This window comes from Schistocerca gregaria, chromosome 1 (assembly GCF_023897955.1).
Source record: "Schistocerca gregaria isolate iqSchGreg1 chromosome 1, iqSchGreg1.2, whole genome shotgun sequence".
Taxonomy (NCBI): domain Eukaryota; kingdom Metazoa; phylum Arthropoda; class Insecta; order Orthoptera; family Acrididae; genus Schistocerca; species Schistocerca gregaria.
Window position 1 is genome coordinate 590,689,005 of NC_064920.1, and position 14,645 is coordinate 590,703,649.

Below are 14,645 nucleotides of genomic sequence, written 5' to 3' on the forward strand. Positions count from 1 at the left end.
TCATAAGCAGACTTTACCAAACTGTGATTGAAGTCAGCTGAGAACAGTTTTTATGTTTACATGAATCTGAAACTATATTAAGGCATTTGTGGTAAGGATGGGTTGCAGGCAAAATAAAAATGCCATCAAATTATATGCATTTTGAGATTCAGTAACAGGCTGAGTATTAAAATGCAGAGTAAAAGTAGGACTGTAGGAGGTGTCGTTATAGGTCCAGGGGCTTTACACATTCTTACTGAAATTGGTTTGATGCAGCTCTCAATACTAGCCTATTTTGAGCAAGCCTCTTCATCCCTTAATAACTACTTCCCTGTACATCCGTTTGAAACTGCTTGCTGTATTCGTGCCTAGGTCTCCTCTTAAAATTTTTACTCCTAACACTTCCCGCCATTAACAAGTTGGCTATTCCTTGATGCCTTGGGATGTGACTTATCAACCGATTCCTTTTTTTTTTTTTTTTTTAAACTCATGTTGTACCACAAATTTCGTTTCTTCCCAATTCCGTTAAGTATCTCTTCATTAGATACACAATCTCCCCCTCTAATCTTCACCATTCTTCCATAGCAACACACTCCAAAAGCTTCAATCCTCCTTTTGTCTGAACAGCTTATCATCCTTGTTTCACATCTGTACAACGCTACGCTCCATATAAACACCTTTAAAAAAGACTTCCTAATACTTAAATTCATATTTGAAGTTAACGAATGCATCTTTTTCGGAAATGCTTTCTTTGCTACACCCAGTCTGCATTTTATATTCTCTCTCGTTTTGACTATTGTCAGTTACTTTATGACCCAAATAGAAAAAAACTCAACTTCTACCTATAGTGCCCCATTCCCAATCTAATTCCCTCAGTATCACATAATTTAATTCACCAACATTCCATTACCCTTGTTCTGCTTATGCCAATAATAGACAAACTGTGGCTCGCAAGCCATTTGAGTGTGGCTCTCCCACAAAGTACTACGTTTGTGTATGCACAGTCAAGTTGAAACTTTGTGGCCTACGTGTGTAAGACTAGAATGGTTTAAAATCCACAGTCCCACTGTTGGAAATTCCACGTGCCTCTGTACTAAGCGCTTTGTCTCCTCTCAGCAGTTTCAGCACCAGCGGCACTTTCCATTCTGCACATTTAGGGGCCTCGAAGTTTCAGTCCGCCTGTAAGCATGGTAAAGGTGGTGGTTAGTGCTAACTGTGCCCACAAATCACATGTAGGTGACAAAATTATCTACTTGAATTATAAAGTTACCTTTATTTTTGCAAACAGCTGTTAACCCTAGAGGTACTTTTTGTCATAAATTTAAGAATTGAAATTGTTTTTTGTTGGTGGCTGTGTTGTTATAAAATGAAACATTAATATTTTTTGTTAAAAAGGACAGCCTTACGCAAAACACAATGTATTTCGTTTTTACATGCCCGTACATGTTTTGACATCTATGTGTCATCTGTGCATCAAATTTCTGTAAAATATCAAAGTTCATAGTCATTTCTCTATTGTAGGCCTAAAAACTATAACATGTGCATTTTGTTTAGTTTGTTTTACTTTCTCATCTGAAAATTAATGAAATGTTTGATAATTTACAAAAATAAATTTGATTCACTGAAGATGACACACAGGTGTCAAAACATGTCCAGGGTGTATACGACCCGGGACATCTGGTAAAAACCTGGGAATTTTTTAGAATTCCGGGAACTTTTCCTTGTTTTAGTTACCAGCTAAATTTTTGTGAATTCTGCAGAATAATGCTGCAGCAAAAAAACGTGAACGAGAGGGGGAAAAACGAAAATAAAACTTAAATCGCAAAGGAAATGCGCCATATAAAACAACAAAACAGTGCTCATACAAGCGTCTGCCAACCAAAGTGTGTCAAAGGTTTTAGGAAGAATGTGCAGTGCTTCCTAACAACAAATTGCCTCCGATGAGCGTGACATGACTGCTGTTTACATTTGATTCATTTGAGTAGTTGCGGGCGGGCTCTTGAGCATGCGCAGTTGAGTCGCCTATGAGTAGTACCTTCTCACGCTTCTGGCTACAGATGTATGGCGGGGTGCCACTATATAAATTTCTTCGGTTCGGAAAATCGTAGATCCAGAGCTGATGCACAGAGCAGTCTGAGTTGTAATGTGGAAGTGGGTAGTCTCCACGTGACCTGTGTTTATGTTCAGCGATTTTGCAGTTTCCTCTTCATCTGTTACTCGCACATTAAATGAAAACAAAACGGATTTCTGTGGCCAGGAGCTACCAAATGAATTAAAATACGTTTGCATAATTACGGAAGGCTAAAATATGTTGTTAGTTTCAGGTTTTATTTCCACCTTTCTGACAGTCAAGCATTAATCACCTTGCAGAACAATGAAGTTATTTTTGTCAGTTTGCTAAATAGATTTGGCTTTTATTAATATTTTGCACTGAGGCAGTCAATTTATTTAAATCAAAGTGTTTAATTTCACACTGTTGGCTAGTTTCAACTAAGCGCAAGTTTTCCATCTTCTAGCTCGTATGGCATTATGCCATAATAAAGAACCAAACATGAGATAATACAGTACTGGTACTCAAGAAAATTTACATCCGAATCTGGACATACGATTGTGCACTTTAAGCCAAATTATGCATTTTAGTATCGTTCATGAAATTCCGATGCTCCTGAAGTATCCTTTGATGTCTTGTTTCTTTTATGACATAATGCAAGCTCTTTTAATATTTTACACATACCAACATGCGGGCGTCATGCGTCATCGTAGCTGCGCAAGCGCAGTGACGCCTGTTATCTGACACTCTCTGGCAACTGCTGAAACGAACCAATTTCTAACAGGTCACAGGAAAATATTGCGAATGGTGGTTTGAAACGTGTTACTTTCAAAGTAAATTTCCTTTTACGCAAGATGAACTATGTGTGATAATGTACGATGAATTTTTTAAATCACAGAACGTTTGACTCTCACTTAAAAATCAACTCTTTGAGGACGACCATCTAGAAGAATTTCGAGCCCAGAAGATCAGACATTTATGTCGTTATTAAAAATTTTACTGGTACATTTCTGTGATGTATCTTAAAGTGTAACACGCGCAAAATGATCAGCATTATATATGGAAGCTTAGCTTCTCTTGAAGCTTATTAATCTTCAAGACCAATATTATTTGTGAAAGCTGTGTTTTTCTTCTAGCAAAACTATGGAATAAATTTAAACCATTAAATTTTCTTTTTGTGTGTTCGCGCTACTGAAGAGTGATCTTGCTATTGGTTGACTACACTACGTGTTCTGTGCTGTCATCAGCTGTCGAGATCAGGTGACATGAGCTATGACTGGCTTACAAAAGTGCGTCGCAATCTCGATTTCATTGCTTCAGAAAGTAACATGCAGTGTTTGGTGGAATTCGAATTTGTACCTCCGTAAAATGAAGAAATGCAGCATACATGATGCTGCACATCAAAGATCTTTCCAAAACGTGTTTTTTTCCCCTGGGTTTTGTTTTCTAAAGTCCCGGCAAATTCTACGTCTGTGTAGAAAACCATAAACATTCTAAGGATTGATAAGTTTTACAGTGCCGAGGAAAAGTATACTGTCATTTAACATGGAAAAAGTGTATTTTCACCTGGGAAAAAGTGTATTTTCAACGGGGGAAAATCGGGGAATTTTTTTTCCTTGTCTACGTATACACCCTGCATGTCTGAGTAAATAAAAAAGAAATACATTGTGTTTTCATTGAAACAGACTTTAACCCTTGAGTGGACACACAATTTTTCGTAACACTTTGTACATATGTAAAGAATAGCTGTCTTTATAATACCAAGGTAGACTTGTATGAACAAAAATACAGTTTAATCTTAGTTTAACCAAACAATGATAAACTAACATTATATGAGCTAACAATATTATGTGAAGGATAGTTGCTACTTGCCATATAGTGGAGATGCTGTCACAAAATGAGCTTTCAGCCAACAAGGCCCTCGATTAAAAAAAGAAACCACCCCCCCCCCCTCCCGTGCGCGCTCACACACACACACACACACACACACACACACACACACACACACACACACACACACACACACACACACACAGCCGCGCACGCACGCGCGCACACTTCACTGTATCATTCTGTTGAAGCATTAAACAGTGGAGTTGCATCAGATACCTGTGAAATGCTTAATTTATAATTAATTCTCTTGTAGGTAACTTCCTTATTGTGGCATTGTGCTGCTAGCTTGCAACCTATGTCATTTTATGCACTGATTGTAAATTTTTTTCTCAGCAAACTTGCTATTTATTTTATATTACTGTTTTCCAACTTGGATGTACGCAACAAAACTCATTACCTTGTTAGCTTAAGCAATAATGAAGGAGGGAGTGGCTCAAAATTGTAAAACTACTATGGAATGGTACAAAACAATGTTATTTGTGACGGGTGCACTTTATACGCAGGTTCGGCCAAAACCTTACTTCATTCACCATCATGGAAAATGTCAACATGAACTTTCGAGCCAAGCAAGATGACGCAATGAAATTTTATTTTAGGTGCCATGTTTGATATAGGTACAAAGGAGCACCATAGGAAAACAAATGATGAAAATTGTGGTTTAAAGCTGATTGTATTTAGTCAGACCCATCTTACTTGTCAGAAAACATTAAATAATAATTAGAAATCAAATTTGGAGAGATACTTTATAACTAAACACACATTATTTAGTATTAAACTAGTGACCCAACCTGGATTCGCACAGAATGCAAAGTATGAACTGTCAGATGTCTTGAGTGTAGTAGTGGTAACTTTGGTTACGGGCCACTGCATACAATTAACAAAGAATCGAAGAACAATGTTAAGTAACTTGCCACGGCATATAGTTATGATTAAAAAATCTGAGAATGACCTTACATAAATTTAATCGCCAAATTCTAGTAGTGATCATATTTGTACAGAAAGTTGAATTAAATGTGTTGCATTTAAGCTTTGATATGAAACCCTTGAAAGCTTTTGCATTTTAACTATGATCCCACAAATATTTTAAATATTTCTGTGTATATTGTATTGATAACTTCGTCAGGATTAGGTGTAAAAATGAACTCGTTTTCATGTCCCACATGACAGGGTCATGTACAGCTTGTCATGTGAGAAATGCTGCATACTTACGTCAATTACAACACTGTTCAGTGTCTAGTCCTGTGCTTTGTTAATTGCCACACTAAAGGTTTGTTTAGTGGGAAACTGGAGTTTGAACTGGAAAGGTAAATCTGTGGGTGTCATTACTATTCTTGGTATCAAACATCATTTGTCCAGCTTCACAGGAAGGTAGTATTGTGCAGTTGATCATAACAAATTTTCAGGGTGGGTATTCTGAGTGTTGTTGTTGTTGTTGTTGTTGTTGTTGTTGTTGTTGTTGTGGTCTTCAGTCCTGAGACTGGTTTGATGCAGCTCTCCATGCTGCTATATCCTGTGCAAGCTTCATCATCTCCCAGTACCTACTGCAACCTACATCCTTCTGAATCTGCTTAGTGTATTCATCTCTTGGTGTCTCTCTATGATTTTTACCCTCCACGCTGCCCTCCAGTACTAAATTGATGATACCTTGATGCCTCAGAACATGTCCTACCAACCGATCCCTTCTTCTAGTCAAGTTGTGCCACAAACTCCTCTTCTCCCCAATTCTATTCAATATCTCCTCATTAGTTACGTGATCTACCCATCTAATCTTCAGCATTCTTCTGTAGCACCACATTTCGAAAGCTTCTATTCTCTTCTTGTCCAAACTAGTTATCGTCCATGTTTCACTTCCATACATGGCCACACTCCATACAAATACTTTCAGAAACGACTTCCTGACATTTAAATCTATACTCGATGTTAACAAATTTCTCTTCTTCAGAAACGCTTTCCTTGCCATTGCCAGTCTACATTTTATATCCTCTCTACTTCAACCATCATCAGTTATTTTACTCCCCAAATAGCAAAACTCCTTTACTACTTTAAGTGTCTCATTTCCTAATCTAATTCCCTCAGCATCACTCGACTTAATTCGACTACGTTCCATTATCCTCGTTTTGCTTTTGTTGAATAGCAACAGGAAGAGGCTGCAACCCTGTCTCACTCCCTTCCCAACCACTGCTTCCCTTTCATGTCCCTCGACTATTGTAACTGCCATATGCTATCTGTACAAATTGTAATAGCCTTTCGCTCCCTGTATTTTACCCCTACCACCTTTAGAATTCGAAAGAGAGTATTCCAGTCAACATTGTCAAAAGCTTTCTCTCTCTACAAATGGTAGAAACACAGGTTTGCCTTTCCTTAATATTTCTTCTAATATAAGTAGTAGGGTCAGTATTGCCTAACGTGTTCCAACATTAATACGGAATCCAAACTGATCTTCCCCGAGGTCGGCTTCTACCAGTTTTTCCATTCGTCTGTAAAGAATTCGTGTTAGTATTTTGCAGCTGTGACTTATTAAACTGACAGTTCGGTAATTTTCACATCTGTAAATACCTGCTTTATTTGGGATTGGAATTCTTATATTCTTCTTGAAGTCTGAGGGTATTTCGCCTGTCTCATACATCTTGCTCACGAGATGGTAGAGTTTTGTCAGGACTGGCTCTCCCAAGGCTGTCAGTAGTATTAATGGAATGTTGTCTACTCCCGGGGCCTTGTTTCGACTTAGATCTTTCAGTGTTCTGTCAAACTCTTCATGCAGTATCATATGTCCCATTTCATCTTCACCTACTTCCTCTTCCATTTCCATAATATTGTCCTCAACAACATCGCCCTAGTATAGACCCCTCTACCCTTCCACCTTTCTGCTTTCCCTTCTTTGCTTAGAACTGGGTTTCCATCTGAGCTCTTGATATTCATGCGAGTGGTTCTCCTTTCTCCAAATGTCTCTTTAATTTTCCTGTATGCAGTATCCATCTCACCCCTAGTGAGATAAGCCTCTACATCCTTACATTTGTCCTTTAGCCATCCCTGCTTAGCCATTTTGCACTTTCTGTCGATCTCATTTTTGAGATGTTTGTATTCCTTTTTGCCTGCTTCACTTGCTGCCTTTTGTACTTTCTCCTTTCATCACTTAAATTCAATATTTCTTCTGTTACCCAAGGATTTCTACTAGTCCTCGTCTTTTTACCTACTTGATCCTCTGCTGCCTTCACTATTTCATCCCTCAAAGCTACCCATTCTTCTTCTTCTGTGTTTCTTTCCCCCATTCCAATCATTCCCTAATGCTCTCCCTGAAAGACTCTACAACTGCAGGTTCTGTCAGTTTATCCAGGTCCCATCTCCTTAAATTCCCACCTTTTTGCAGTTTCTTCAGTTTTAATCTACAGTTCATAACCAATAAATTGTGGTCAGAGTCCACATCTGCCCCTGAAAATGTATTAAAATTTAAAATCTGGTTCCTAAATATCTGTCTTACCGTTATATAATCTATCTGAAACCTTTTAGCATCTCCAGACCTCTTCCATGTATACAACCTTCTTTCATGAGTCTTGAACCAAGTGTTAGCTATGATTAAGTTATGCCCTGTGCAAAATTCTACCAGGCGGCTTCCTTTTTCATTTCTTAGCACCAATCCATATTCACCTACTACATATCCTTCTCCTACTGTTGAATTCCAGTCACCCATGACAACTAAATTTTCTTCTCCCTAAACTACCTGAATAATTCCTTTTATCTCATCATACATTTCATCAATTTCTAATTTTAACATATCCATTTCCCTTTTTAAATTTTCTAATGTACCTGCCCGATTAAGGGATCTGACATTCCACACTCCGATTTGTAGAACACCAGTTTTCTTTCTCCTGATAACGATGTCCTCTTGAGTAGTCCCCGCCCGGAGATCCAAATGCGGGACTATTTACCTCCGGAATATTTTACCCAAGAGGACACCATAATCATACAGTAAAGTTGCATGCCCTCGGGAAAAATTACGGCTGTAGTTTCCCCTTGCTTTCAGCCGTTCGCAGTACCAAAACAGCAAGGCCGTTTTGGTTAGTGTTACAGGGCCAGATCAATCATCCAATTGTTGCCCCTGCAACTACTGAAAAGGCTGCTGCCCCTCTTCAGGAACCACATGTTTGTCTGGCCTCTCAACAGATACCACTCTGTTGTGGTTGCACCTACGGTACGGTTATCTGTATCATTGAGGCATGCAAGCCTCCCCACCAACGGCAAGGTCCATGGTTCATTGGGGGGGAGGGGGGGGGGTTCAGAGTCTTATTCCATTGCAAATTTGGGGTGGGCTCAAATTTCTCCATAAAGCAATAGGTGCACTTAGTTTTAATTTATGTGGTAGATTTCCAGGTGGCTTCAATGAAGTAGAGTAATGCACTGCTTTATCTCTATCTGAAGTCTAGTTTACACTAAGACAGTGGCTTGTGCCACTCATTGCATGCAAATGGTTTTGTGTATGCCTATAGACGCAGTGCAGTCAGTGTATATTTGTTTCATCATTTCCAAATGCTGTATATTCTGGTGTAAATGAAAATTTTAGCAACTTTATGAGTTGTGGCAGAGTTAATACTTCTTTGCGTGAAAAGATTAAAAGACATAAGAAACGTATTTCGGTTCGAGGCTGGATCAAGAAAAGGCATCAGCTCTGTTGTTCAGCGACATTAGACTGCCACCAGACCAATTCACATTTCTTTTAAATACAATTAACAACGCAACAAGGAAAAAAGATGCTGTAATGTGGGAAGAGAATGTTGATAGTAAAGTTTATCAGCCAAGGGCATGAAGAAGCGTAAATGCGTCGGGAGGCTGATCATGCAAAGCTGCAAGCAGTCAGCACTAATTATTCAAAACAAGCTGCATTAACAAGAGATTGGTTTTCCACCTACTTTCTTACAGATGGAGCTGTACCTTGGCAAAATTTAAGGGTTTCAAAATATATATCAGGTATATATCAGTACTACATGTTGTGAATGTAAAGCACTGCTCTGACTACTTAAAGAAATCAGTATTCAGTAAAGTTCAATTCAGCTTAGCAGATTTTTCTCCTGTACACAGTTTCCCTAAGAAAACGAACCAGGCAGCTCGAACCACAGGATTTTTGTCTTGTAGATGTGGGTTACTCCACCGCCATATGTTTCGCTTGCCTGCATTTTTCTTTGTTTGTATAATATCCCTAATTAAATGTATTGTGCGCTGTCACTCTGACATTCAGTCCTTCGGTTTTCAGATCATGTAGGATGGCCACATGTGCAGCAACATGTCGCTGCCTGTTTTTGTAGTCAACAGCATTGAAATTCCCCCGAACACCTATGCATAGCATAGATGTCCACAAAACAAAGTATTTCTTCTGTACTCCACTTCGTATTTCAACTTGTTCACTCTATACTGACACATGTAACATCAAAACTTGGGCAAGTAGTGTCACCAAAGTTGGAATGAGCCGAAACTGCTTATTTTCACTGACGAGTTGCACAAATGGGCATCCTGAATGCTGTTCCATGCAACCCAGTGTTGTCGTGTAAACTAAGCTTAAGACCATGTCAACATAGAAATAAATTTGTGACGGGGCCTCAAACTCTGATGTAATCAAATCAGTTACTTTATTGACATTCATTTGTAGGTGACAACATAGCCCTTTGATGAAACTGTCAAGTGTCTTAGTTGGCACATTATGAATATTTGGGCATCTTTTTCAATTAATAGACATTTGGTACCAAAACAAAACTGTATTAATATTTATTTTTATTGCTTGTTGCTTTGAAATTCACCATTTTCTATTTTGAGTAAGTTATTAGCAAAGTGTATATTATCTTATGTGGAAGATAGAACTCTCATAATAGTTTTAAGTTGCACTCTTATTATGTGCAGCCATTGGTGTTATCTTTACAATGGTGGCTTGACTACTACTTCACTTGTCCACCTTTCGATTACTGGTGAAGTTTGACAGAAATCTCAGAGAACAAAATAGTGCAGCCACCCATAGGACTATTGCTGTTACACAAGTCTGGCATTGTTTTGTTGAGTGCTTTAATGGATATTTTATGGGACATCAAAACAACATCCCAGACAATCGAAGTGCAATCCTGCCTCAATTTACAAGTATTGCTTTGCTTTAAATATTACAGACGCTGCTGTCACCGCCGTAAAATTTCTGGGGAAATTTTAATGCGGAATGTGCTGTTCAATTTCCTTCATAAAGTGTGACTGCACTGCCAGATGAAGCCACAGCAAGGGCAATTTTTCCACCAGATCTGACTTTTGTGAATATTAGATTAATTACAGATGCCGTGCCAGTTTCTCCAGGTTCATAAAAAAAATCTTCATTGTTGTTGATTGATGGCATTACCAAGTTGTAACCATTTTTTGCTTGTGATTCCAACTTGTCTGAACAGTCTGAAACAGTTGGGAAATATCATAGTTTGTTTCTCATAAATAATATGTATTTGGTTGACAGATTTAAATTTGTTGGTAAAGAAAGTCTGAAATCTGTTATGTATTTGCCTGATAGAGAATGAACCTCTTTATTCAATCCAAGTAAAGGTCCAGCAAAAATATTTTGGTTGTAATCATATCATCTGAAGAGAGTTCTTGTCATTTACAATGCAATATGTCTTGAGCCATGCTTTCACAGTAATTTTGCCAAAGGTACATCAGGTCAATAATTGCACAAAATGATATGATGACAGCAATTAAATGATTTGCTATACAGCATATTGCAGCTTCAGATATCATATTTTCAGTGAGAATCGTCTTCTAGTAGACCCACAACTTTGCACGTTCCTTGGAAATCATCATAAGTCACACCTTCACAGTGCTTAGCATGTAAAAGAAGTAGCCTGTTAACAACATGGGTAACATTCTCAAGTGAAAGCATTTGCTGCTATAAGGGTGAACACTGCCAGGAGCATCTGTTTTTCTAACGTCAGTATGATCTTCAACCAATATACCTTGGTTCCATTGATGGAATGTTTTGATTCCATGTACAGTGGCCTAACTGAAACTGTTGCTCTTCTTTTGTCAACTGCTAGGTAAATGTAGCTTGAACGCTGCCTTTGTTGATGTACTTTTTGGCATTTTATCGATTTCACAGAACTACACAGTTCCACATTTATGTGCACATCATATATTTTGAGTAAAAGTTTATTATAGGCACCACCCATCTATTGTCAGTTATATAGTTTTGGATCAGTAGCCTGTAGTCCACCTTCCGGAGGAGACAATTGTCTGTATTTTGGATGTCCATCATTATCAGCAGATATGGGACTGAAAGAATTTCGGAAAGTTCGTTGAACATTTTCCTTCGTTAATGCACATCACATTGGGATTTAAAGCTCCACATGGGCCATAAACTGTGTGTCTTACCATAGTGTCATAAAGTACTGGTTCTTCTTCATTTGGTACCTCTGCTGTGATTACAGTGCCGATTTTGTCTGGCCTGATTTTATTGATTACCCATAGAAGCAGATATATGTATCGCAATCCATATTTTTGCCATTCAACTGTGTATGTGTAACAGCATGGAGGACCAAAGATATGATCTTTATGTACAAAAAATAGTTTCCGCACTTTTAAATGAAACACTTTATTAACTCTGTCATACCTGTCTTGGGGTGGTACATTAAGGCGTGTGTTACATTGAACCTCTGGCCAGTTCAGATTGCAAACTGTTGTGATGAAAAGATCAGGTTTTCCATATTTTGTGTGAAAGAAAGGCATCCTGTAAGTGAACATAATTTTTAGGGCACAATTTTGTTCAATTGAATTGTGTAAATGTTTTATGTTCTGATGTGATTTTAGTGTCTTGATCAACTCAATTTTGATTAAGTAACATGTTGCATCTAAATAAAACAGTAAAATTGTCCTTGTGGTCCATTATAAGATATAAATAATGCATGAAACTTCGTTTTCTGTAGTGAAACCTTAGTAACAGGATCAACTTGAGGGATATCAATGAGTTTCCATCCCTACATTGACTTAACATCAAGGGATTATGTAGGCTGTCGTAGGATTCATGTAACTCTGAATTTTTTTGAGAATATCATCAAGACTTTGTAGCATGATATACTTTTTGTCGAATTGTTACACAGCAATCACAATCACTACTTCGGTAGTTTACAGAGCATTATAATGATAATAAGCAACTACACTGTAATCTGGGATGTTAGGAGAAACATATTCCATAGCAGTTTTTAAAGACTGTATGTGTACATTGTGTGAATGTAAAATACCTCGAAGTGATGTGACTAATGTGTATCCTATCTTGAATTGTTATCACTTCATGTAGCTGCATGGATCTTAGGATCGGCAATGAAGTAAATCTGCAAAAATTTGTGGTCATCAGCATGATATGGAATAAGACTGCCTGTCAGGTGGTAAACCTGACCCTGCACTTCAAATGTTGGTATAAAAAGACTTGCTGACTGTTGAATGAGATCATTTGAAGTGCAGTATTGTAATGGCGAAGTTTGGAGTCCTTATGTTTTGGGTGACTTCCAGTAAGAGGCAAATTCAAAGGTTTTGGTGGCACAATAAATTCATCTAACATAACTTTACAATTGGAGGAGTTAATAGAATTGCTCTCAACTTTCCATCACAAAACTGAGCAGTACTAACAACTGCTTTCCACCCCTTCTGTCCTATCATCTCCTCCCCATTCTCATCTCCCACCATTTATTTGCAACTCTATGCCAACACCCGTCCATCTTTCCCTGCTCTTCTTTTTTGTTCCTTTCTTTCCCCTCCTCCCTGATCCACAACCTCCTATGCTGCACCTGTTGGCAGCACTCCACCAGACTGTGTTCGTCTCCCCCCACTTGTATATTACTATCCCTTCCCCTTCCCCTTCCCCATCCCTTCAAGATCGCTGCTTGCATCCCATGTGATGTTGCATTCCGGCCTGAGATGGTGGAGTTCACGGTCGTGTGTGTGTGTGTGTGTGTGTGTGTGTGTGTGTGTGTGTGTGTGTGTGTGTGTGTGTGTGTGTGTGTCTTTTAATTGTGACTGTCTGTGACTTGATGTGTCTTCCTTACAATAAGTAGCAATATGTCTTTTCCCACATTGTTAATATACCTACCTTGAGTTTCCATTGTTTGATTCATCATAATTCAGACAACTAGACAATGTGTACAAAATATTTATAAATTATATAGAAAAACCTTCCTGCTTATTCAGTGTATCTAATAGTCAAAACAGGTCAAGTTTCCTACATGTACAGAAAGACACAAGCATGCAACTTCAGCTTACATATACAGATATCTTGTTGTTGATGCAAGGAAGAAAACAGTGGAAACTTCAGGAAAGCTTTTCTTTTTCTGGTGCAGTCGTCTCTCCGCCTCCCTTCCTGGATGGAATATGTGTATCCCATTTGCATGTGTGTAGTGGTACTCATGTGAAAGTGCATGAAACTGGAAATGTCCCCCAGGCTGTGGCTAAGCCATGCCTCTAGAATATCCTTTCTTCCAGAAGTGCTAGTTCTAAAAGGTTCGCAGAACTTCTGTGAAGTTCAGAAGCTAGGAGACAAGGAACTGGCAGAATGAAAGCTGTGAGGATGGGTCATGAGTCGTGCTTTGGTAGCTCAGTTGGTAGAGCACTTGCTCATGAAAGGCAAAGGTCCCAAGGTCGAGTCTCGGTGCGGCATACAGTTTTAATCTGACAAGAAGTTTCAATTTTCAAAATGTTTGTCAAGCTTATAAGTGAGCCAGGACTTGGGTATCAGCCCTCATCATTAATCCGTTGGGAGGATTTGGTCTGGGCCGACACATTCCCCTGTCCTGGAAGCAGCTTGTGACACGCACGAACTATTTGGACAGGTCAAACTTCAAAAGAGTAAAGAAAAATAAAGTTCTGTGTTTAGTTGTTGGATGAAATCTTTAAACAGTGGATAGCTTAGCAGTACTCGAATCAAGTTAAAAACAATGGACCTACCTATATAGTAGTTTAAAACATTTGGGTTTCCAAAGAAATTTCTTCGGACACTGTCTATTCCATTAAGCTGATATTCCAAGTCCTTTTCTGCTGTCTCTGACAGAAATACAATGCCATCGACAAATCTCAAACTTTTCTCTCTTCTCACAATTTTTCTTTGGTGCCCTTTACTGCTTGCTCAGTGTACAGCTTGAATAACATTGGAGACAGGCTACAACCTTGTTCTATCCTTTCTGAACTACTGCTTCCCTTTTATTGTCCTTAAACTCTTTACAACTACAGAACGATTTCTATAAAAGTTGCGAATACCTTTTTCTTCCTAGATTTTACCCCTGCTACCTCCAGAATTTGTTTTTCTGTATATGAATATTATTTTTGAAGAAGGATAATGTATTTACATGATCTGACACTATACCACATGACTCCTGGTTAGTGTATGGTGAAATGAAATTATGGCTCTGGGAATTGCAGTGAAAATCATTTTTAAAGAAATGAGGGCTCTAGAACAAAAACGTGAAACATTATTTCTCAGATACTGTTTGACAGTGTTGCCTTTCCACAAAATATATAACCACTTTAATTTTGATAAAGGCTAATCGGAACTCAACAAAAGTAGTGATCCATGACAGAGCAGATTAGCAATAGATTATCTGTTTGCTTGAAACCCTAAATGTGTGAAAGATTTTTTTTTCATTTATCATTAAATCTTTCAAAAATACATTTTTTTTATAAGAGAAGTTGTGTAAAATTGTATACTTTTGTTGACTGCGAAGATGGTAGG

General features: G+C 38.3%; 1 protein-coding gene across 2 annotated transcripts in view; it reads left to right on the forward strand.

The window, feature by feature from the left end:
* LOC126357653 (density-regulated protein homolog) overlaps positions 1 to 14,645 on the forward strand; it is a 45,291-nt gene that overhangs the window by 29,305 nt on the left and 1,341 nt on the right. The window lies entirely within an intron of this gene.